The sequence below is a fragment of the Macaca mulatta genome, chromosome 4, assembly GCF_049350105.2.
Source record: "Macaca mulatta isolate MMU2019108-1 chromosome 4, T2T-MMU8v2.0, whole genome shotgun sequence".
In the NCBI taxonomy this organism is placed as follows: Eukaryota; Metazoa; Chordata; class Mammalia; order Primates; family Cercopithecidae; genus Macaca; species Macaca mulatta.
Window position 1 is genome coordinate 39164803 of NC_133409.1, and position 22917 is coordinate 39187719.

The following is a 22917-nucleotide window of genomic DNA, read 5'->3' on the forward strand; positions in this document are numbered from 1 at the left end:
AGCAGGATTTAACCAACCTAGTGAGATTTTAAAGTAGCATGATCAGGTTTTCTTTGGAGCCCTAGAACAAGAAATGTGAAAGGTATGGGAAGCTGCACCCATCAGATTCTGATATCCCAGCTCATGCAAAGGCAACCATTCTTGCATAATATTTCTTAGAAAATCATATAACTTGAACACCATTCATTTCAACAATAAAAAAATGAATTCTAACAGCTCTTATGCTGGTGAACAATCCTTATAGTGTAGATGGAAATCACTGAAGCCTATAGGAGTAGCCTGTGCAGTGAGGTTGCCTGATTACAGTGTTTCAAATGCTACCTACTTCTGGAGCATGTATTCTTGATGAGGGAAAATACACTTCAAATGTCAAATAACCTATCCCAGGGCCTTCACACTTCATACATATATCACTCTGTCCAAGTTTAAGTAAGAAAATATTTGCAAACTATTCATCTGACAAGAAATTAATAACTGGAATATATAAGGAATTCAAACAACTTAATATCAAAATAATAATAATAATCCTATTAAAATGGGCAAAATACCTGAATAGACATTTCTCAAAAGAAGTCATACAAATGTCCAGCAAGTGTATAAAAAATGCTTAATGTCACTAATTAGGAAAACGCAAATCAAAACCACAATGAGATATCATCTCATTCTAGTTAGAATGGCTATTATCAAAAAGACAAAACATGACAAATGCTGGTGAGAACGTGGAGAAAGGGGAACACTCGTACACTGTTGGTAGGGATGTAAAGTAGTACAGCCATTATGGGAAACAGTATGGAGGTTCCTCAAAGAACTAAAACTACACCTACTATGTGATCCATCGATCCCACTGCTGAATATATATCCAAAAGAAAGGAAATCAGTTTATCAAAGAGACATTTCACCGCACAGCCAGGTAGCCGCGGACACACATATCCATGAATCACTTGAAAGGTGTGGCATCCATCTTGCCCTCCACAATCATCACCATCTCGTCCACCAGCTTGATGTCGGGTTCCCAGCCGAGACTGCTGCCCAGCGAGCTTCTCAGACCCGCGGGCACTTGCATATTTATTGTAGCACTACTCACAATAGCCAAGATATGGAATCAACCCAAGTGTCCATCAGCAGATGAACGGATAAAGATAGGTATGTATACCCAGTGGAATATTATTCAGCCATAAAAAAGAATGAAATCCTGTCATTTGCAACAACATGAATAGAACTGGAGGCCATTATGTTAAGTGAAATAAGCCAGGCACAGAAAGACAAATATCGCATATCCTCATTAACATGTGGGAGCTAAAACCTGAATCTCATGGAGGTAGAGAGTAAAATGGTGATTACCAGAGGCTGGGAAGGAAAGAGGGAGGGAGGGATGAAGAGAAGTTGATTAAGGGGTACCAAAATATATTTAAATAGAAGAAATAAGTCTGGTAATTGATAGTACAGTAGGGAAATTATAATTAACAGTAATTTATTGTATATTTCAAAATAGCTAAAAATAAGAATCGTTATGTCCCCAACACAAATAAATGAAGTGATAACTATCCTGATTATCCTGATTTGATCATTACACATTGTATACATGTATCAAAACATCACATGTATGCCCAAAATCTGTACAGCTATTATATACCAATAAAATTTTTAATGTAAATTATAAATCATAGAACACAACAGCCTCCATGAGAAGCCAACTCCAGAGTTGTGTGAGTGAGAGGAGAAGCTGGGCAGACAGTCAGGCAGACCCTCTGATGCCTTTGTGGGTAGTAAGCAGGCCATAAGAAATCCTCGCTGTTGCCAAGGAAAGACTTTCCTGAAGTGGAGGCCTTCGCTGCATTTCACTTTCAGGAGAAGCAAACTTGCCTTTTATTCCCACCGGACCCTGTGGTCAAGTTGGAAGCTACCTTGGGCTTTCATCTGCATCTCTTGGCCTCCATGTGGGAGCTCTCTAGAGCAGAAACCCACTTATCATTGAGAGCTGTTTTGGGGTTGTGGAAATATGTTTTAATTTTTATTTATTTATTTATTTTGGAGACAGGGTTTCACTCTGTTACCCAGGCTGAAGTGCAGTGGTGGGATTATGGCTCACTGCAGGCTCAAACTCCCAGGCTCAAGCAATTCTTCTGCCTCAGCCTCCCAAGTAGCTGGGAGCACAGGTGCATGCCACCACACCCAGCTAATTTTTTGTTTGTTTGTTTGTTTTGTAGAGGTGGAGTCCCCCTACATTGCCCAGACTGGTCTTGAACTCCAGGACTCAAGGGATCCTCCCGCGTTGGCCTCCCAAAGTGTTGGGATTACAGGTGTGAGTCACTGCACCCAGCCTGGGTTGTGGAAATAAACAAAGACCAACCAAATGAGAAAAGCAGAAGCTGTTTATTCAGAGCTTGCTGTAGCAAGGAAGTCAGCCACCATCACCTATGTTTGGCAGAGACTACAAGGCAGGCAGAGGAGCAGAAAAGCTTCAGAGTGAGTGGAAAAGAGAAGGCTTCAGGTGTGCCCCCAACTGCAGGCTGTTGGCAGGGGGACGCTGAAAGTGTCTATTGAGAAGTGGGGCATCCCATGTGATTGGTTGGGGGCATATAATTGGCTTTCTCAGGTTGGTCCTAAGTTGGAAGTGAGAACAAAAATTAGGGAAGCTGCCAGTTACTAACCAAGTCCTGGACATTTTGTGCCAGTTGTGGCAGTTCTTGTTTAGCTTCCTGGACGGTTACCAGAGATAGCAATCTGGCTTCCTGCCAGTCTGACTTACAGCAGGCTGGCTTCCTGGGCTGTTTATTGTAGATAAGGGGGCTGGTTTCCTGGGCACATTGCTTCAGCTGTGGGTCTGAATTATATTGTTAAATACAGTCTGGCAATTGTCCATTTGTAAATTCAGTCTTTCAGGGTAGTGGGAGCATGAGTTGGGGTAACCACCCAGTGCTGGGTTCTTTCATGACCTTGTGGCTACACCTAAAGCTGTTCACAGAGGCTGGGAACTGCGGGTATCCCTGGGACCCCATTAGGAAAACAGCTCCAGTCTGTGTACATGTCCCTCTCTCAGCTATTTTGGTTCATTGCTTCTCTTCACAGAATGCTTCATCAATATATGCCCATATGATGTCTATTTCCCAGGAATTCTTTGAAATCTCTGTTCCATTGATGGCACCCTTCTCCAGTTACCATATTCCTATCTCTGGCTGTTATTTTTGTCAGGAGAGATGCTAAATATTTGTGTTAATGGATAATCTGTAGTGCTTACTATGTTAGACTAGAAGGAAGAAAAGGTACTTTTCCACCCCTACTGATATTTGTTAGAAAAAAGTAAGGCTCTCAGGAGGCTGAAGCAGGGGAATCGCTTGAACCCGGGAGGTGGAGGTTGCAGTGAGCCGAGATCGCGCCACTGCACTCCAGCCTGGCGACAGAGCAAGACTCCGTCTAAAAAATAAATAAATAAAATAAATAAGGCTTGGATTTCTGAGAGATACGTTTTTCTGCACTGCCCTCTAGCTCTAAATAAGCACAAGACTACTCTTAAACTTCTTCATTTCCTAGGAATTTTGTTGAAGAAAGCTTCACCCTGTTTTGTTTGGAAGATCAGGCACATTAAGGAATTAAGCTGTAGCTGCCACGAATATGGGCATGGGCTTGGAGGAAGGGATGATAATAATTACAAAAATATGGTGTCGTCTTGTATATTTTATGCAAACCAAGTCAATTGACATAAAAGTCTACATTTTAATTGGAGTAATGGGGCACCCAAAGTCATTGGACTACAGCAATTTCTTATAAAATTATTATACAAATTTCTTTTATAGGAAGGAAATTCATTTTGATAGTTTCAATGTTTACTTGTTCCAATAACTTTTTCCTTCAAAAATGGTTACTGGATTGGACATTCTAGTGACACTGTAGACATTATGTCACTTTTGATAAGTTTTAATTTTGAGAAGCCACATTCTTCACTGGTGGCCAATTTTGGCAAAGTTACATCTATTCTGAAAAATTAAAAGAAAGATTTTAAAAATCCATCTAGGAAATTATCCCTCAAAATTATGCTTCACTCCAATGAGATTTATTGTACGTTTTAGGAAAAGCTTCTGTGTTGGTGCCCATCAATATGGAATTCCTTACTATGGTCAACAGTCTATTTAAATTGTAAATGTGTCATTTGAGTTACATAATTACAGTAGTTCTACAGATAACATTGGTCATCTTGCATTGAAGAGACCAGGATGTTCTTTTGATAGAGTAACATTTTTTTTTCTTTTTTTTTTGAAATGGAGTCTTGCTCTGTCACCCAGGCTGGAGTGCAATGGCACAATCTTGGCTCACTGCAACCTCCTCCTCCCAGGTTCAAGCAATTCTCCTGCCTCAGTCTCCCGAGTAGTTGGGACTACAGGTGGGCACCACCATGCCCAGCTAAGTTTTGTACTTTTAGTAGAGGCAGGGTTTCACTATGTTGGCCAGACTGGTCTTGAACTCCTGACCTCGTGATCCACCCGCCTCCACCTCCCAAAGTGCTGGGATTACAGGTGTGAGCCACCACATCCGGCCACATTTTCTTTTAAAAGTAGGGCTGTTATATCTAACATAAACAAAGAATTGATAGTGACATTTAGTTTTGGCTCATAGGTGGGACAGACTTTGTGTTGAGAAAAATCGTAATAGTTCTAGTGTTTTCTATGTAGAGAAGCTGGCATTAATATCAATAGACTGCTATGTAGTGTCAGTTAGGTATCATAAACACAATTTGTTTTTCCTCAAAGACTTTCTTCTTACCTTTGGCGATTTCAAAGGCATTATGTACACTGAATTTTGTTTCCTGCCTTCTTTTGTTTATAACATTAATTTCACTTAAAATATTATGTCCCATTAATACTGACAAAATGAATTTGTTGACACTTATTTTTTTTCAAAAGTATAATTTTTGCTTGTATTCTAGTGCCTATTGATACATTATTATTTTCTAAAAGAAATTGCATACTTCCACTATGTGAGATTTTGTGTTAACTTTCTAATTGTATTTTAAAGCTTTTAAATGTATCCCTGTTAAATGTTTTTACATATATTCCATCATTTCGTTGTAGACTAAAATTAATACATTTTAAAGATCTCCTACTGAAAACTGTTGTTTTTCTATTTGCATTTCTGGCATTGTTTTCGATGTATATATACCCATAGTTGTCCCTCATTCCCCATGGGGGATTGTGGATACCAAAATCCACCGAGCTCAAGTCCCTGATATAAAATTTACAGATAACCTGTGCATATCCTCCTGTGTATTTTAAATCATCTCTGGATTACTTACAATACCTAATACAATGTAATACTATGTAAACAGTTGTTTTTATACTGAATTGTTAGGAAATAATGACAAGAAGTCTGTACATTTTCAGTACAAATGCAACTAAAAAAAAATTCTGATCCTATGTTGACTGAATCCATGAATGTGGAACCCACAGATTCAGAGGGATATTGACAGAGGGAGGGACAGAGAGAGAGAGAGAGAGAGATCACAGATCTGGTTGCTTACTCTTTGCATGCCTTTAAGGGAGCCTGGAACCAAGATTGACCCTTGGCCAACCCCTTGGAATGTGGCTTTTAGAGTGTTCTTTATGTTAGTGATTGATGATTTTGTTGTTTACACCTAGAGCAGTGGACCATGCTATACCAGCTTGTCAGGTTGCTTTGCACAAACATCAAGATAGATAAGGTGCCCCGTTCTCATTGCTGAGGTTCTGAGTCTCAGTTACAATGGCTGGTTGAATTGCAGGATATGCCTGTAGGGTCAGCACCCCATAAAAGCCTCCAACCCTGAGATCTGAATGGCTTTCCGGGGCATATATACTCCACACATGTCAATGAATCTCATTACAAAGGAAAAAGCACATTCTCTGTAGCTTCATTTGAGAAAGGACTCAGAAGCCCTTTCTAGCCTACCTGTATTTCACCAGGACATATATTTGTCCTGCTGTTTTGCTCTGTATTAGTTGCTGTGAGATACCTTCTCCATGAGTATAACCTGCTGTTGAGCCTGTAAGTCCTTCTAGTGAATCACCAAACTTGAAGCAATTATGAGAGTATCAGAGCATCATATTAGTAGCCCTATAATCTACTGGACAAAATTCCCCAAATGTTCAAGTTTAGAAATTTTTGCATTTTGGGAATCTACAAATCCAGACATAATTATCTGAATTATATGGCTTACTTACACCAGGAGTTTTATCTAAAATGACTAAGTAATATTTAGCATTTGTTACCTCTCCAAAATTATTTTATTTATCCCATCTTCTATAACTTGAATCATTTGGTCTTGTATTTCATTCTATAAATGATGTAGGGTAATATTTGATGTTAACATTCAGTTTCTGTATAAATGTTCTGTATAAAATTCTGCTATGTTTCTGCTAAGGGAGTAAAATTCCTCATCACACTCAAAACATTTTTGGATGATCTTTTTGTGCTGGATGTTGTTTTGCTAAAATCTGAATCACGCGTATATACATTCAGTTACAGCCAATGTTTTTCCTTATATAGTCTCTGCAGCATTCATGTTTTTTTCAAATCAGATTTTAATTTCAAAGACACACCACTATTATTGAAGTCTTATGAAAACTACTCAATTAGTTTTCTATTGTGGCATAACAAATTATCACAAGTTTAGTGACTTAAAACAATACCCACTTACCAGTTCACCGTTCTGGGTAGGTCAGGAGTCCAGGCACATTGCAGCTGGATTGTCTGCTTCAGTTCTCACAAGACAAGACTGAAATCAAGGACCGACCAGCTTCATCCTCACCTGGAGTTCAGGGTCCTCTTTCGTCTCACTCAGGACCTGGGCAGAACGCACCTCCTTGTAGTTGTAGGACTGTGGTCCCTGTTCTCTTGCTGGTTGTCAGCCAGGACCATACTTAGCTCTGAGGGGCCATTCTTAGTCCCTTGCCACATGGTACCCTTTGTCTTTAACCAGCAATAGAGAATCTTCCTTGTGCTAGAGGCCTCTCACATCTGAAATCTCTGTCTCCAGGAAGAGCTCAGTCCCTTTTTAGGAGCACATCTGATTAGGTCAGGCCAACTGAATGTAACCTCCCTTTCTTAAAGTCAACTACAGTAATCTAGCCATAGGAGTGACTATTCTATTACATTTACAGTTCAGTCCTACACTCAAAAGGAGGGGATTACACAGGTTGTATACGTCAAGGGGCAGCAACCTTGGGGACCAGTTTAGCATTCTACCTTCTGAGGCAGGAGAAAAGGGTCTGGAGGCAGGAAACCTAAGGCTGACTCATGCCAACTTCCTAGAGTTAAATCGAAAGGAAAACCCCAACTTTCCATGCCCAAGTAACAAAAGGGCCAGAGGCTACTCCCTTTGCAACCCCCATCTTTTCTGTGTGGCAGATAAAAAACTGAAAGTACCTCTGATTGGTCCCCTCCTGCAACCAGTCAGCCTGGTTGCCCGACCAGGTCTTCATTTGCATAGGAGTATAATTTTGTAACTTCACTTCAGCCTCTGATTGATTGGTCACTGTCCACAACCAAACGGATTGATCACAGGTCACTACTTCATTTATATACGGTGTATACCAAGTAACCAATGGGAAGCCTCTGGAGGGTATTTGAACCCCAGAAAATTCTATGCCCACCAAACAACAAATTCCCATTTTCTCCTCCCAATATTTTTTTAATTTTAAATAAACTTGTTAATTTTTATAATTATAAAATTTCTTCCAGCAGTTTGGGAGGCCAAGGCAGGAGGATCGCTTGAACCCAGGAGCTCAAGACCAGCCTGAGCAACATGGTGAAACCCTGTCTCTACCAAAAAAAAAAAAAAAAAAAAAAAAATTGCTGGGTGCAGTAGCGCATGCCTGTGGTCCCAGCTATTCAGAAGCCTGAGGCAGGAGAATCGCCTGAGCCCAGAGTGAGACCCCATCTAGAAGAAAAAAGAAAAAGATAGCAACAAAAACAATGGCTATAATGCAATTGACCTATCATTATATTAAAATATTTAGTTTATGTCTATAATTCTCATTTTGTTGATTATTGTATTAGTCCATTTTCACACTGCTAATAAAGACACACCCAAGACTGGGTAATTTATACAGGAAAAAAGTTTAATAGACTCACAGTTCCACGTGGCCGGGGAGGCCTCACAGTCCTGGGGGAAGGTGAAAGGCACATCTCACATGGTGGCAGACAAGAGAAGGGAGCTTGTGCAGGGAAATTCCCCTTTATAAAACTATCAGATCTCATGAGCCTTATTTGCTATCATGAGAGCAGCATGGGAAAGACCTGCCCTCATGATTCAATTACCTCCCATTGGGTCCCTCCCAAAATACATGGGAATTCAAGATGAGATTTGGGTAGGGACACAGCCAAACCATATCAATTAGCAAGAGTTATTATATCATAATTCACATCACTCAGAAATACCTATAGATTTAAATTGAGAACTCAGCAATAAAATTCTGGAGTAGTAAACAAACACAGATTCTATGAATTGCATTATGAAATGTCAAATTCAACATGCATTAATACTAATAAAATATTTTTTTACAAAAGAGATGCATCAGCTTATCAATTGGAAAGGCAGCTCATTATTTAGATGCACAGGTTATTTTAGTATTATTTGGTCAACAAGGTCATTAGATGATCAAATTTGCTTCTTCTTTGAAATCAGCACTGAAGTTCGGTTACTTATATAATACATCTGCATTCTCAAGTACACCTATCCCCTTAGGCCCTTATTATCTCATTTTATTCTACTGCATTAGTCTCCTATGTGACTTCTCTCTGAAACTTCTTTGGGCTTCAATCCGCTCTTTATATTGTTGCCAAATTAAGTTTCCTAACACCAAGTTCTGATCTCGTCAACCACAACTGAAAAATACTTAATGCATTTTCATGGCTTAGAACAATGGTTCTCAATTGTTGCTGAAAGTTAGCATCAGCTGGAGAGCTTTTACAATTCTGATGCACAAGCCACACTTCAATCTAATTAAATGAGAACCTTGAGATGGAGTGAGGTGGGGGGTGGGAATGAGACCCAGGCATCAGTAGGTTTGTTTGTTTGTTTGTTTGTTTGTTTGTTGAGATGGAGTCTCGCTCTGTAGCCCAGACTGGAGTGCAGTGGCGCAATCTCGGCTCACTGCAACCTCCACCTCCCAGGTACCGGTTCAAGCAATTCTCCCTACCTCAGACTCTTGAGTAGCTGGGATTACAGGCATGTGCCACCAAGGCATAAGTAGTTTTTAATACAGTCATGCATTGCTTAACGACAGGGTGTGTTAAGAGAAATGTGTCGTTAGGCGATTTCATCATTGTGCAAACATCATGGAATGTACTTAAACAAACCTAGATGGTGTACTAGATGTGTGTGGTAGTCTATCACTCTGCAGCTACACCTTGTACCGCGTGTTACTGTAATGAATACTGCAGGCAATTGTAACGTAATAGTAAGTATTTGTGCATCTACACACATCTAAACATAGAAAAGGTACAATAAAAATATGATATAAGAGACTTTTTTTTTTTTCTGGAGATGGAGTCTCACTCTGTCACCCAGGCTGGGGTGCAGTGGTGTGATTTTGGCTCACGGAAATCTCTGCCTCCTGAGCTAAAGAGATTCTCTTGCCTCAGTCTCCCAAGTAGTTGGTACTACAGGTGCATGCCACCGTGCCCACCACCATGCCCAGCTAATTTTTGTGTTTTTAGTAGCACTTTGGGAGGCTGAGGTGGGCCAATCAGCTGAGGTCAAGAGTTTGAGACCAGCGTGGCCAACATGGCGAAACCCCGTCTCTACTATAAATACAAAATTAGCTGGGCATGGTGGTGGGCCTCTATAATCCCAGCTACTTGGAAGAATGCCTTGAACCTGGAAGGCGGAGGTTGCAGTGAGCCGAGATGGTACCACTGCACTCCAGCCTGAGCTACACAGTGAGACTCCGTCTCAAAAAAAAAAAAAAAAAAAAAAAGACCACAGAAGATTTTGCTGCCTCTTACTGAGAACCACTAGGCTAGACTAATTAGAGATAACCTAATCAGATCAAAAACTTTAAAAATGTTTATTGATTATAATAAGGTGTGAACCAGGAATGAAGACTCCTTACTTCATCCTATAATGAGAAATGACAAATATTACAGTTAACATCGATGCCTTTACTTTTAGAAACTGCAACAAATTCAAATCTGATTCAGGCTTTCTAGCCTATTGCAATTCCCTTGGCCCATGGTCTACATGGAGTTGGAAGGGCCCATGTAGCCCATGACCCACACTATACAGCTTACTGGGGAAACAGGGTCCTATTGCTCAAGCTCCACCAGAGCAGACACTTCATCTATCTTATTCAAAGATGTATTCTCAGAACCGTGAACAATGTTTCATATTGGATATTCAAAATTTACTTGATAAAGAGGCTGGGTGCAGTGGCTCATGCTTGTAATCCCAGCACTTTGGGAGGCTGAGGCAGGTGGATTACTTGAGGTCAGCAGTTCGAGACCAGCCTGGCCAACGTGGTGAAACCCTGTCTCTACTAAAAATACAAAAATTAGCCAGGTGTGGTGGCATGCACCTGTAATCCTACCTACTCAGGAGGCTGAGGCAGGAGGATTGCTTGAACCCGGGAGGTGGAGGTTGCAGTGAACTGAGATCATGCCACTGCACTCCAGCCTGGGCAACAGAGCGAGACTTTGCCTAAAAAAAAATTATTTGATAAAGATATGTAATTCTCCAATTAATATTTGAGATCCATACAATCCTATATAATCACCTCCCTTCCTTTCCTCCTAAATTGTAAAAGTCATCCATCTTTCAAACACTAGGTGGTGCTGGTCGGCCCACAGGCACTAAAGGCTCTTTTAAAACTGTCACATGGTGTCCCTGTTGAGCACCAATCCTGTATTTCCTGCATTCATTCATTCATTCATTCATTCATTCATTCATTCATTCAAGACAGGGTCTTGCTGTGTCACCCAGGCTGAAGTGCAGTGAAGTGAACATAGCTCACTGACTGCAGACCCAAACTCCTGGGCTTAAGTGATTCTCTCACCTCAGCCTTCTAAGTAGCTGGGACTATAGGAGCACACCACCATGCCTAGCTAATTCTTTTTTTTCTTTCTTTTTTTTTTTTTTTTTGTAGAGATGGGGGTCTCACTATGTTGTTCAGGCTTGTCTTGAACTCCTGGCCTCAAAAGATCCTCCTGCCTTGGCTTCTGCTTCCCAGAGTGCTAAGATTACAAGTGTGAGCCACTATGCCCAGCCAATCTTGCACTTAATCACAGGACTTTTATCTCCCAATGCAATGATGCCTACTGATGCTAAATCTCAGTCTCTCACAGGTCACAGTCACATACCAACTCTAGACTCTATATTAGTTTTTTGGGACTGCCATGACAAATTACCACAAACTGCATGGCGTAGAGCAACAGAAATTTATTGTCTCATCGTTTTGGAGGTCAGGAGTCAGAAATCAAGGTGTTAGCAGGGCCATGCTCCTTTCACATGCTCTAGGGAAGGATCTATTACAGGTCCGGTAGCTCCCTGGCTTATGACTGCATAATTACAGTATTCACATGGCAGTGTTCCTGTGTGCATATCTCATTCCACATTTCTCTTTTTATAAGAACTCCAGTTAGATTGGGTTAGAGGTCCCCCATACTCCAGTATGACTTCAACTAGTGACATCTGCAACCGCCCTATTTCTAAATGAGGTCACATTCTGGGCTACTGAGGGGTTAGGATTTAAACATGTGAATTCTGGGGAAGGGTACTATAGTTTAAATATGTCCCCCAAAGTTTATGGTTGGTAGCTTAATTTTCATTGTGACAGTATTAAGACATGGGACATTTAAGAAGTGATTAGGTTATGAGGGCCCTGTTCTCATGATATGGTGAGGCTTTGTGTCACCACCCAAATCTCATCTTGAATTATAATCCCCATAATCCCCACATGTCAAGGGAGAGACCAGGTAGAGGTAACTGAGTCATAGGGGTGGTTTCCCCCATGCTGTTCTCGTGATAGTGAGTGAGTTCTCACCAGATCTAATGATGGTCAGGGGCTCTTCCCCACTCACTCAGCACTTCTCCTTCTTGCCACCTGGTGAAAAGGTGCCTTGCTTCCTCTTCACTTCCTGCCATGATTGTAAGTTTCCCGAGGCCTCCCCAAACCATCCTGAACTGTGAGTCAATTAAACCTCTTTCCTTTATAAATTACCCAGTCTCAGGCAGTTCCTCATAGCAGCATGAGAACGGACTAATATACCTCCTGAATGCAGTAATGCTGCTATCACAGGAGTGAGTTAGTTAATTGCGCAGTTACATGTCTGCGCTCTTTTGATGGGCAGGAGGGAGCTCCTGATAAAATGATTTCTGCTCAATTTTCCCTCTGTCTCTCCTGTGCTTGCTTCTGCCTTCCACCCCTCCACCATGGGGTGACCCTTGCCAAAAGGCAGTGCCATGCTGTCGACTTTCCAGCTTCCAGGACTGTGAGCCGAATAAACTTCTTTCTTTACAATTTACTCAGTCTGTGGTACTCTGTTCCAGCAGCAGAAAACGGACTAAGACAGAGAGACACAATTCAACCCATTACGGGCTCCAACATAAAAGCCCCAGCTCAGCCACTGTCCCTCAACGCATCCTGAAGTCCAGAGGCGCTGTCAATGCTTAGCCACGAATCTCCAGGCCCTACATGTGAACCAGGTCATTATTTCCCCTCAAGATTTCTTCCCATGTGGGGGCCGTGGTAACCTTTTGTACAAAGGCCATGTGTCCACCCTGAGAGATAACTTAGAGTCTCAAATAGAAAAAGCTGCAGAAATTTTCCCCTCTTTTCGAAAAGCCCCTGGTTTTCTTTGGCACATTTCTCTCCTTTAAAACATGCTCCAAAACAAGAAGAGAGGCATAGAGAAGTGCCAGAATCCGCGCATCAAAACAGCCCAAACATCTAACTGCAGCAGTTTGCTCATTGGTAGGCAAGTGATTCAGACCGATCAAAACCAGACTTTTGTTTCAGTTTTGGAGAAGTTCTCTCCTTTCTCTGGACCCACAGCCAAGAACATCTGAGCCTGAATCTCATCACACATGGAGATACTTTGCTTAAGGGTGAAGCCCAAGCCAGGGGCAGTGACTCACGCCTGTAATCCCAGCACTTTGCGAGGCCGAGGCGGGTGGATCATCTGAGGTCAGACGTTCGAGACCTACCTGGCCAAAATGTTGAAATCCCGTCTCTACTAAAAATACAAAAATTAGCCAGGCATGGTGGTGTGTGCCTGTAATCCCAGCTATTTGGGAGGCTGAGGCATGAGAATTGCTTGAACCCAGGAGGAGGAGGCTTCAGTGAACCAAGATCGTGCCACTGCACAGCACTCCAGCCAGGGTGACAGAGCAAGACCCTGTCTCAAAAAAAAAAAAAAAAAAAAAAAAAAGAGGGAAACCCATGCTGCCAGAAGCAGAGCTGAGTGTTAGAGAGAGACTGACTTGAGAACATTCTTTCAGCCTCTGATGCAAAGCCATCTGATGGCTTCTTTATTACATGAGCAAAAATTCTTTTTATTCTCTTTTTTGCCCCATTCAGGCCAGTTTGAATTAGATTTATTTCTTTTTTTTTTTTTTTAGAAAAGGATTTTCTTTTTTAATTTAAATAACTGCAAGTGGGAAGCTAGAGGCAGAGCCCCAGGCTGAGACAAATAATAACTACCCATTCCCCAACCAAACAGTGGGAGAAGGTGGCCCCTCCACCCTTTATGGTCAATTTGAGCGCCCCTCCTCACTCTGCTGTAGCATCCTAGAGACAGGGCCCTACCTTCCCTGGGACTGGGATAGTCAGTAACCCAGCCAGCCTGCCAAGCCCCAGACCCCCTGTCTCATGGAGGCCATCCTGAGGGAGGGAAATGGGTGCAGAGCAGGAGGCAGAGGATGAACATTTGGTGCTGGGAGCAGCAGCAATGATAGATGTTGAAGAATGGAACATTGAGCAAGAGACAACACAACTGTCCAGTGGTAGTTTGTGAACAGAGGAAAAGATGGACACAGAACCCTGTGGGGTAGGGAAGAGTGGGAGGGTTGGGAGCTGGCAGGGCAAGCTTCTTGTTATTAGTGTCTTGTCTGAGGAGGGGGAAATAGGCTGAGTGGTGGAAACAGGTAGGGTTGGGTGAGCAGTCCCAGACCACCTCAGGTGGCTGCCACAGGGAACCTGGGCCTCACCTGGACAACCTGTGACTCTACATCTCCATCACTGCAATGTATACTCAGCCCAGGCTGAGGGCAAGGTGGCTGGGGCCCCTGTGAAGATGGGGTAGGGGTCTCAAACCCCGCCTGACTTCCAGTATTACAAAGGGGGCTGTCCAACCTGGTGCAGGAACTAGGAAAGGTTGGGGAAGATGAAAGATGGATGTGAGCCCCACGTGGTGACAAAGACACAGGTTGTCTGGAGGCATTCTGGGAGCCACGCACCCCCCTCCATTGACCACAGGTGCTGCCTCCAGGACAGTGGAGTGGGACATGCCGGAATGATATGGGGCTTGGGCCTCTTTTAAAGCCGGGGAGCCCTCCCAGACCCCTCTATGGGAAGCCAGAGGAAACAATGGAGGAGTCGAGAAGGAGCCCCCAAAGCAGAAACCCAGAAAGCAACGTCCCCACCAACAAGGGAGTGAGGCCACAGCAGGTGCCACAGCAGGTGCAGCAGCGTGAAGTGGGCTGTTAGCCTTGTCCAGGAGGGCAAGTGTGTGCGTGACTGGGAGGGGTGGCTGGGAACTGGAACCAGAGGAACACTGCTGTCACTGGGCCCACAGGGGCCCTGCCGCGGTGGTGAGGACGCAGGTGGGCGGTGCAGGTGACGATGGCCTGGGGGAAGGACAGAAGCAATGGGGGTGAGCAAAGCTGTCCGGGCCCAGAAGGAAGCGGTTCCTCCCGTGAAGACTCCCGTGAGATGCCCCCTCTTCCCCCTTCCCAGTGTTTTGGGCCAGCCCCTTGGTTTCCCTCCTGCAGCTGTGGTGGTTTTCCGGGTCGTGGCAGCATCCTGGGGTTTGCTTCCTTTTGGTTGCCCAGGGTCTTAGGTGTTGGAACGTGCTGGGCTCCTTCGGACTTGGAGCTGCCCCCTCCTCGCTTCTCAGTGCCGTTCTTTTCCTGCTTGGTGGCCAAGGGCCGGCTCGACTTCCAGCTCCACTGGCTCCTCTTCCCTTCTGCACGGAGCAGGTGGGAGAGAAGAACGGTGGCTGCGCTGCTGCGCTCTGGGATGCCGAGGGCGACGGTGCCGGCGCTAAGGGCCCGCCTGGCCGCGCCACGCAGCAAATGCAGTCGCCTGCGGGGAGCCCCAATGAGAGGAGGGCCTGAGTCCAATTTCTAGAGATTCAGAAGAATGATCACGGATACCTGTTAACTGGAGAGCACACCTCTCACCTTAAACCTTCGCTATTTTGACTTCTATATTAGCAAATCCCCAAGGGGTGATAACATTCAGTGTTGGGATGACCCTTCTGTGGTCAAACAAAGAAAAATCCCTCTTTGTGCCTTCGAGCCAGGCCTGGCAGTGTAGCCATCACAGCTGCAATGACGAGGACTTGGACAACATCCAGCAGTTGAGACTCTTGTGGCCCTGTGGACAATAGAGTACTAGGAAAGGCGCAAGCACCTTCAGATCTGGAAATGGCTATGTGCGTGCCACCAGCGGAATTCAAACAGATTTTTCCCTGGAAGTATTCATCCAGCTGTCCCTATAGAGTAAAGAGGAAATAGGCTAAAGGTTGTGGTACAGGAGGAGATAAAATAGATAATTAATTTACATTTTGCACTAAAATTGTAATTGAGAAATAAAAGTGAAATGCCAAAATCATATAGATTAACTATCACAGTATTAACCTGAGACAAGCTCTTAGGTTATGTTGCTGTTGTTATTTATATGCTATGTTGTCCAGGCTGGTCTCACACTTGAGTCCTCAAGTGATCTTCCGGCTCCAGTCTCTCAAAGCACTGGGATTATTGGCCTGAGCCACATGTGTCCAACCTCAGAAACTTTTTGTATAGAATTACAGCACTGCATATATTCTGACACCATAATACAAAACAAAACAAAACACAGATCTCAGGAGACATGAGAGAAATATATATATATACACAAATAAAAGAGACTGGAGGCCGGGCACGGTGGATTGGATCATGCCTGTAATCCCAGCACTTTGGGGGGCCGAGGCAGGCAGATCACCTGAGATTGGGAGTTCGAGACCAGCCTGACCAGCATGGAGAAACTCCATCTCTACTAAAAATACAAGAAATTAGCCTGGCATGGTGGCACATGCCTGTAATCTCAGCTACTCGGGAGGCTGAGGCAGGAGAATCACTTGAACCCAGAAAGCGGAGGTTGTGGTGAGCCTAGATTGCACTACTGCACTTCAGTCTGGGCAACAAGAAGGAAACTCCATCTCAAAAAACAAAGAGACTGTAGTATAAAACCTGAAAGTTACCATAATAAGAAAAGAAATGTTATGAGCTGTGGAATCAGAATTGATTTGAAATCCTAACTCTAGAATCTTAGTTATTTAATTTTCATAAGACTCACTTTCTTCATCTGCAATATTTAGTTAATCATACCTACCTTTTGCTTAGGTTGTGAAAATTAAATGAGAGATGAATATAAATAAAATTTTTAGCACAGTAGAAAATAATTTATAATTAGATTTTTGTATAAAGAAAGGATGGTCATATTCAAAGATGACACACTGATCATTTGAGGTGCTGTAAAGCAGGTTGAGAGTATGAAATTGCTAAGACCTAAAAATATGAAAGGCTTACAAGTTTAAAACAAATGAGATAAAGTAATATAACTAGAGTCTTAGAGGAAAATGAATTAATTTAACATGAAATAGTACTGCTTAGAGTTCCATTGTACAAGACCACCCTTAAAGCAAATAGCTGAAGATTTTTAACACATAAATAACCCTTTTTTTGTTTTGTATGACTGACATACCAGGAGTCAGCTATCTATTATCTAGCCAACAATCTCCAAAAGTACTGGTACCAGAGCTCTAGCCAAGAAGGAGTATTCTATAATAGATGGCGACATAACCCCCCAGAGCCCTTCCTTTGAGGCGCCTGAATGAGAGACATTTAGAAATGTCACAGTGACACAGAAGTTGAGCACACAAAGAATTGCTGTAAGCAGAGACCAAGAGGCATAGAATCTATGAACAAACAAGACTCATGCGTAGTGGAGGAGGCAGAGGCGGTCACTAACCGCAGGAGCAGTAGAAGTGGCTGAGGAGTGAGGGCTGAAGCAAAATGCTGGGGAAGGCAGCAGCTGACACCGGCTTCCACAAGGCCGTCTCCTGGGGTTGCATCTGGCTCCAGAGAGGCTGGCAGACCTCTAGAGCTCTGCTGTGTGCTCCACGATGGCTTCTTTCTCTGGGAGACTTGGCTGTGCAGCTGCTCATAGGCCTCCCATCTACCTCGCTTCTCAATGCATCCTTACAACAGACTCTGTGAACTGAGCCTGAATATGCCTCTGCCTCTAGCAAATTGGATGTGTATAATTAACACAGTATCCTTAGAGCACCACCGGCTTGAACAATGCAGAGAAGCTCCCTCCTATCACTCTGCAAACAGGCTGAACTGCCGCACCAAAACAGCGACTCAAGAAAATCATACCTACCCTCACGTTTTCTCTACTGCCCTTACCAGCATCTCTTTATTTGTATAACACTTTATGGTTTCAAACACTTTCGTGCTATTGTTATCTCATTTGATTCCCATGATTTTTTTTTTTTTTTTTTTTTTTTTTTTGAGGCAGCAGAGCAAGGAACAGATTCCCCTTCTATGGTTGACATAGATTTGATGATTTGTATGCAGTCAAGGGGCCAGTTTGAGATTTCTAAGCTCTGGAAGTTGTGTATTACAGCAAATCCTCAAAGCCAGAGGAAAGCAGCTAGAAGAACAGTGGGCTAAATCAAACTGAAGGAGAAATCAAACCAATGGGGGGTGTGATGCCCATATGGCACTTTATAGTGGATGTAATCAGAGGAGACCCAAGGGACAATTACAGTTGCCCACTGGTCTGAGGATTCTTGCAATTCATCCAGTCTAACATTTGTCCCACCTCCTTTCACTCTCAAAATTGTCCCAGTTTGAACTATAGGTGTCTTAGGATTCTCCAAGAGGGACAGAACCAATAGGATGTAGACATATAGTTATCGATGTAGACTGATGATATAGATATATGTATGGCCAGGCACGGTGGCTCATGCCTGTAATCCCAGCACTTTGGGAGGCCCAGACGGGTGGATCGCTTCAGGTCAGGAGTTTGAGACCAGCCTGGCCAACATGGTAAAACCCCTTATCAACTAAAAATTCAAAAATTAGCCAGGCGGGGTGGTGCACACCTGTAATTCCAGCTTCTTAGGAGGCTGAGACAGGAGAATTGCTGGAACCCAGGAGGCAGAAGTTGCAGTGAGCATCGTGGGGGTCACTGGTATAAGTCCTGGAATCCAAAGGCTAGGAAACCTGGAGCTGTTGTCCAAGGATAGGAGAAAAGGAGAGTGTATCCCAACTTCAGCAGCAGATGGAATGGATGGACATACTCACCTTTCCCTGTTTGGTTCTTTCTGGGCCCCCAGCAGATTAGATGGCGTTGGCCCACATGGAAGGTGGAACTTCCCCACCTAGTGCACTCAGACTCACTTGCTAATCTACTCTGGAAACTCCCTCACAGACACACCCATAAATAATACTTCAGCAAGTTTCTAGGCATTCTTTAATCCAGTCAAGTAAACACCTAAAATTAACCATCACAATAGGTTATGTGGCCAACTCTATTATAACCTGAGGTATTGCTAGTTAACAAATTGAGGGAAGAGAAAAGTATACTTTTCTTTATAACAAGGGCAAAAAACTATATGTAGAAAAAGTATCTTTTGGAAAATTATTAATGATATAAGTTTAAAAAGTAAAAGGTTTGGCTTGTATTTAAGCAGTTGAACCAATTAGAACAACTACATTCCTTGAGCATTTCAGTTCATGTTTCTGCAGACTGAGTAAATGAGTCCATTGCATTTGTGGCAGGGGTGTTGTCTTAGCCACTCAAGCTACTAAAACAAAATGCCATCCACTGAATGACCTATAAATAGCAGATGTTTCTTTCTCACAGTTCTGGTGGCTGGAAGTTCAAGATCAGAGTGCCAGCAGGTGCAGGTTCTAGTGAGGGTCTTCTTCCTGGTTGCAGACACTGACTTCCTATATCATCAAATTATGGAAAGAAAAAAGGTAGGTCATTGGCCTTTCCTTATAAGGGCACTAATCCCATTCATGAGGGCTCCACCCTTGTGACCTAATTATCTCCCAAAGTCCCACCTCCAAGTACCATCACACTGGGAATTAGATTTCAACATGTGAATTTTGAGGGGAAAAAATATTCAACCCGTAACAGGTATCAAAATTCTGTTCTGAACCTCTCTTCTATATGAGATTGGAACTAGATACAAGTGCTTGTTATTTGTCAAATATTTGTGATATCTTGAACTCATTTCATATTTAGAAGGACAATTTTTCAATAGGTGGAAATAAAATATTTAAAAGTGTGATTCGATAACATCCTAAGTTAAACACAAAGAAGTGACTGAGATTGCCAGAGAGCAGGAGCAAATGTTGGTTGTGGGCACACATACTCATTTGTCCATTTTACAGAAACATGTATTGTTATCTTCATGTGGATGTCATGAAGTAGAAGTCTGATAGAATATCTTTTGCCAAGTTGACTTTTGATCCTGACTACTTTGGAGTCAGTTATGTCCAGGTTGTTATCATCCCAGCTGTTTATAGTTATAGCATCCCAATCAGTCTCTCTTCTCTAGTCTATCCCCAAACTAATCCATCCTATAGATTTTCAGAAGGCTAATTGTCCTAGAATACCATCATTTGCCATATTGCATTGTTTCAGTAATCACAGACCTCATATGCAACAGTAGTTCCCTAAGATTATAATGGAGCTGAACAATTCCTATTACCTAGTGACATTGTAGCACAACACATTACTCACATATTTGTGGTTATGCTGGTATAAACATGCCTACTGAGGCCGGGCGTGATGGCTCACGCTTGTAATCCCAGCACTTTGGGAGGCCAAGGTGGGCAGATCACGAGGTCAGGAGATCAAGACCATCTTGGCTAACATAGTGAAACCCCATCTCTACTAAAAATACAAAAAGTTAGCCGGGCATGGTGGCAGGTGCCTGTGGTCCCAGCTACTTGGGAGACTGAGGCAGGAGAATGGTGTGAACCTGGGAGGTGGAACTTGCAGTGAGCTGAGATCACGTCACTGCACTCCAGCCTGGGCGACAGAGACAGACTCCGTCTCAAAAAAAACCAAAACAAACAAACAAAAAACCAACACCTACTGAGCTGTCAGTCATATAGAAATATAGTACCCACAATTATGTAGATGCAGTACGTAATGATTGATAAGGATAACAAATGACTATGTTACTGGTTTATGTATTTATTATAGTGTACTTTTGTTATTTTAGAAGGTACTCCTACTTAAAAAAAAGTTAACTATAAAACAGCTTCTGGCAGATCCTTTAGGAAGTATTATAGAATAAGACACTGGTATCATAACAAATGGCAACTCCAGGCCGGGCACAGTTGCTCACGGCTGTAATCCTAGCACTTTGGGAGGCCCAGGTGGGTGGATCACCTAAGGTCGGGAGTTGGAGACTAGCCTGGCCAACATGGTGAAACCCCGTCTGTACTAAAAATATAAAAATTTAGCTAGGTGTGGTGACACACACCTATAATCCCAGCTACTTGGGAGGCTGAGGCAGGAAAATTGCTTAGGAGGTGGAGGTTGCAGTGAGCCAAGATTGTGCCATTGTACTCCAGCCTGGGCAACAGAGCAAGACTCTGTCTCAAAAAAAATAAAAAATAAAAAAATAAAAGCAGAAAAAAGAAATGATAGCTCCATGAATGTCATTACTCCTGAAGACCTTCCAGTGGGACAAGATGTGGAGATGAAAGACAGTGACATCAATGATCCTGACCCTGTCTAGGCCTAGGCTCTAAGCTATTGTGTGTGTTCATGTCTTAGTGCTTAATAAAATGTTTAAAGAGTAAAAAATAAAAATAAAACAATTTCAAAACAGAAAAAGCTTATAGAATAAGAATACAAAGAAAGAAACTATTTTTATACTACTATACAATGTGTGTGTGTTTTATGCTGTTACCTACAAAAGAATCTAAAAATTTTATAAAATAAAAACAAGTAAACTAACATTAACTTATTACTGAAGAAATAATAATAATAAATAATTGAAGAAAGGAAAATATATTCTAGCCAGGTGCAGTGGCTCATACCTATAATCCCAGGATTTTGGGAGGCCAAAGTAGGCGGATAACCTCAGGTCAGGAGTTTGAGACCAGCCTGGCCAACATAGTGAAACCCAACCTCTACTAAAAATACAAAAATTGGCCAGGCGCAGTGACTCACGCCTGTAATCCCAGCACTTTGGGAGGCCAAGGTGGGTCGCAAGGTCAGGAGTTTGAGACCAGCCTGGCCAACATAGTGAAACCCCACCGCTAATAAAAATACAAAAAAATTTAGCTGGGCTTGGTGGCGAGCACCTGTAATCCCAGTTACTCAGGAGGCTGAGGCAGGAGAATTGCTTGAACCCGGGAGGCAGAGGTTACAGTGAACTGAGATTGTGCCATTGCACTCCAACCCGGGTGACAGTGCAAGACTCCGTCTCAAAATAAATAAATAAATAAATAAATAAATAAATAAATAAATATGCAAAAATTAGCCGGGTGTGGTGGTGCGCATCTGTAATCCCAGCTACTCGGGAGACTGAGGCACAAGAATCACTTGAACCCAGGAGGTGGAGTTTGCAGTAAGCTGAGATAGTGAGACAGGGCCACTGCACTGTGGCCTGGGCAACAGAACGAGACTCTGTCTCAAAAAAAAAAAGAAAATATATTTTTATAGATGTAGTATAGCCTAAGTGTACAGTGTTTATAATGTCTGCATTAGTGCACAGTAATGTCCTAGACCTTCAGCTTCACTTACCACTCACTCACTGATTCACCCAGAGCAACTTCCAGTCCTGCCAGCTCCATTCATGTATGGGCCTTATACAATGTATCATTATTTTTATCTTTTCTTCTGCATTTTTGCTGTACTTTTTCTATGTTTAGATGTATGTAGACACACAGATACTTACCATTGTGTTACAATTGCCTACAGCATTCAGTACAGTAACACGCTGTACAGGTTTGTAACCTAGGAGGAGCAGGCTATACCATATAATCCAGGTGTGTAATAGGCCATACCATCAGCCTGTGTAAGTGCGCTCTACAATGTTCAGACAACTATGATATCACTTAATGACCCATTTCTCAAAACATAGTCCTTTGGTTAAGCGAGACATGACTACTAGTTCTATCATCACTTCTCTGCTCAAAAACATTCAGAGCTCCCCCTGGTCGTTAAAAGAAATTCTGGAATCACACCTTTGAATGACTTTCCAAGTGTTCCCTTAGTTGCTATATCCTGTCTCTCCCTAAACTCTTATGGCTCTACTATTGATAGTTTTTATTTTACCATTTGATCATATACCAGCTTTGTATTGCTGCTTAAAATTTATCCTTGGTTGTAGATCTAATTTTTTTTTTTTGAGATGGAGTTTCACTCTTGTTGCCCAGGCTGGAGTGCAGTGGCATGATCTTAGCTCACTGCAACCTCCACTTTCTGGTTTCAAGCAATTATCCTGCCTCAGCCTCCCGAGTGGCGGGGATTATAGGCACCTGCCACCATGCCTGGCTAATATTTGTATTTTTAGTAGAAATGGATTTCACCATGTTGGCCAGGCTGGTCTCGAACTCTTGACCTCATAATCCACCCGCCTCAGCCTCCCAGAGTGCTGGGATTACAGGTGTTAGCCACTGCACCCAGCCGACAGATCTAATAT

General features: G+C 42.7%; 1 protein-coding gene across 1 annotated transcript in view; it reads right to left on the reverse strand.

Annotated features, from left to right (window-relative positions):
- The window catches only part of SLC2A12 (solute carrier family 2 member 12), a 119526-nt gene extending 112470 nt beyond the window's left edge, over window positions 1-7056 (reverse strand). The window contains exon 1 of the mRNA XM_077999434.1: window positions 6668-7056. The gene's annotated coding sequence lies outside the window, so the exon portion shown is untranslated. The remainder of the gene's footprint in view (window positions 1-6667) is intronic.
- Between the last annotated feature and the right edge of the window lie 15861 nt (window positions 7057-22917).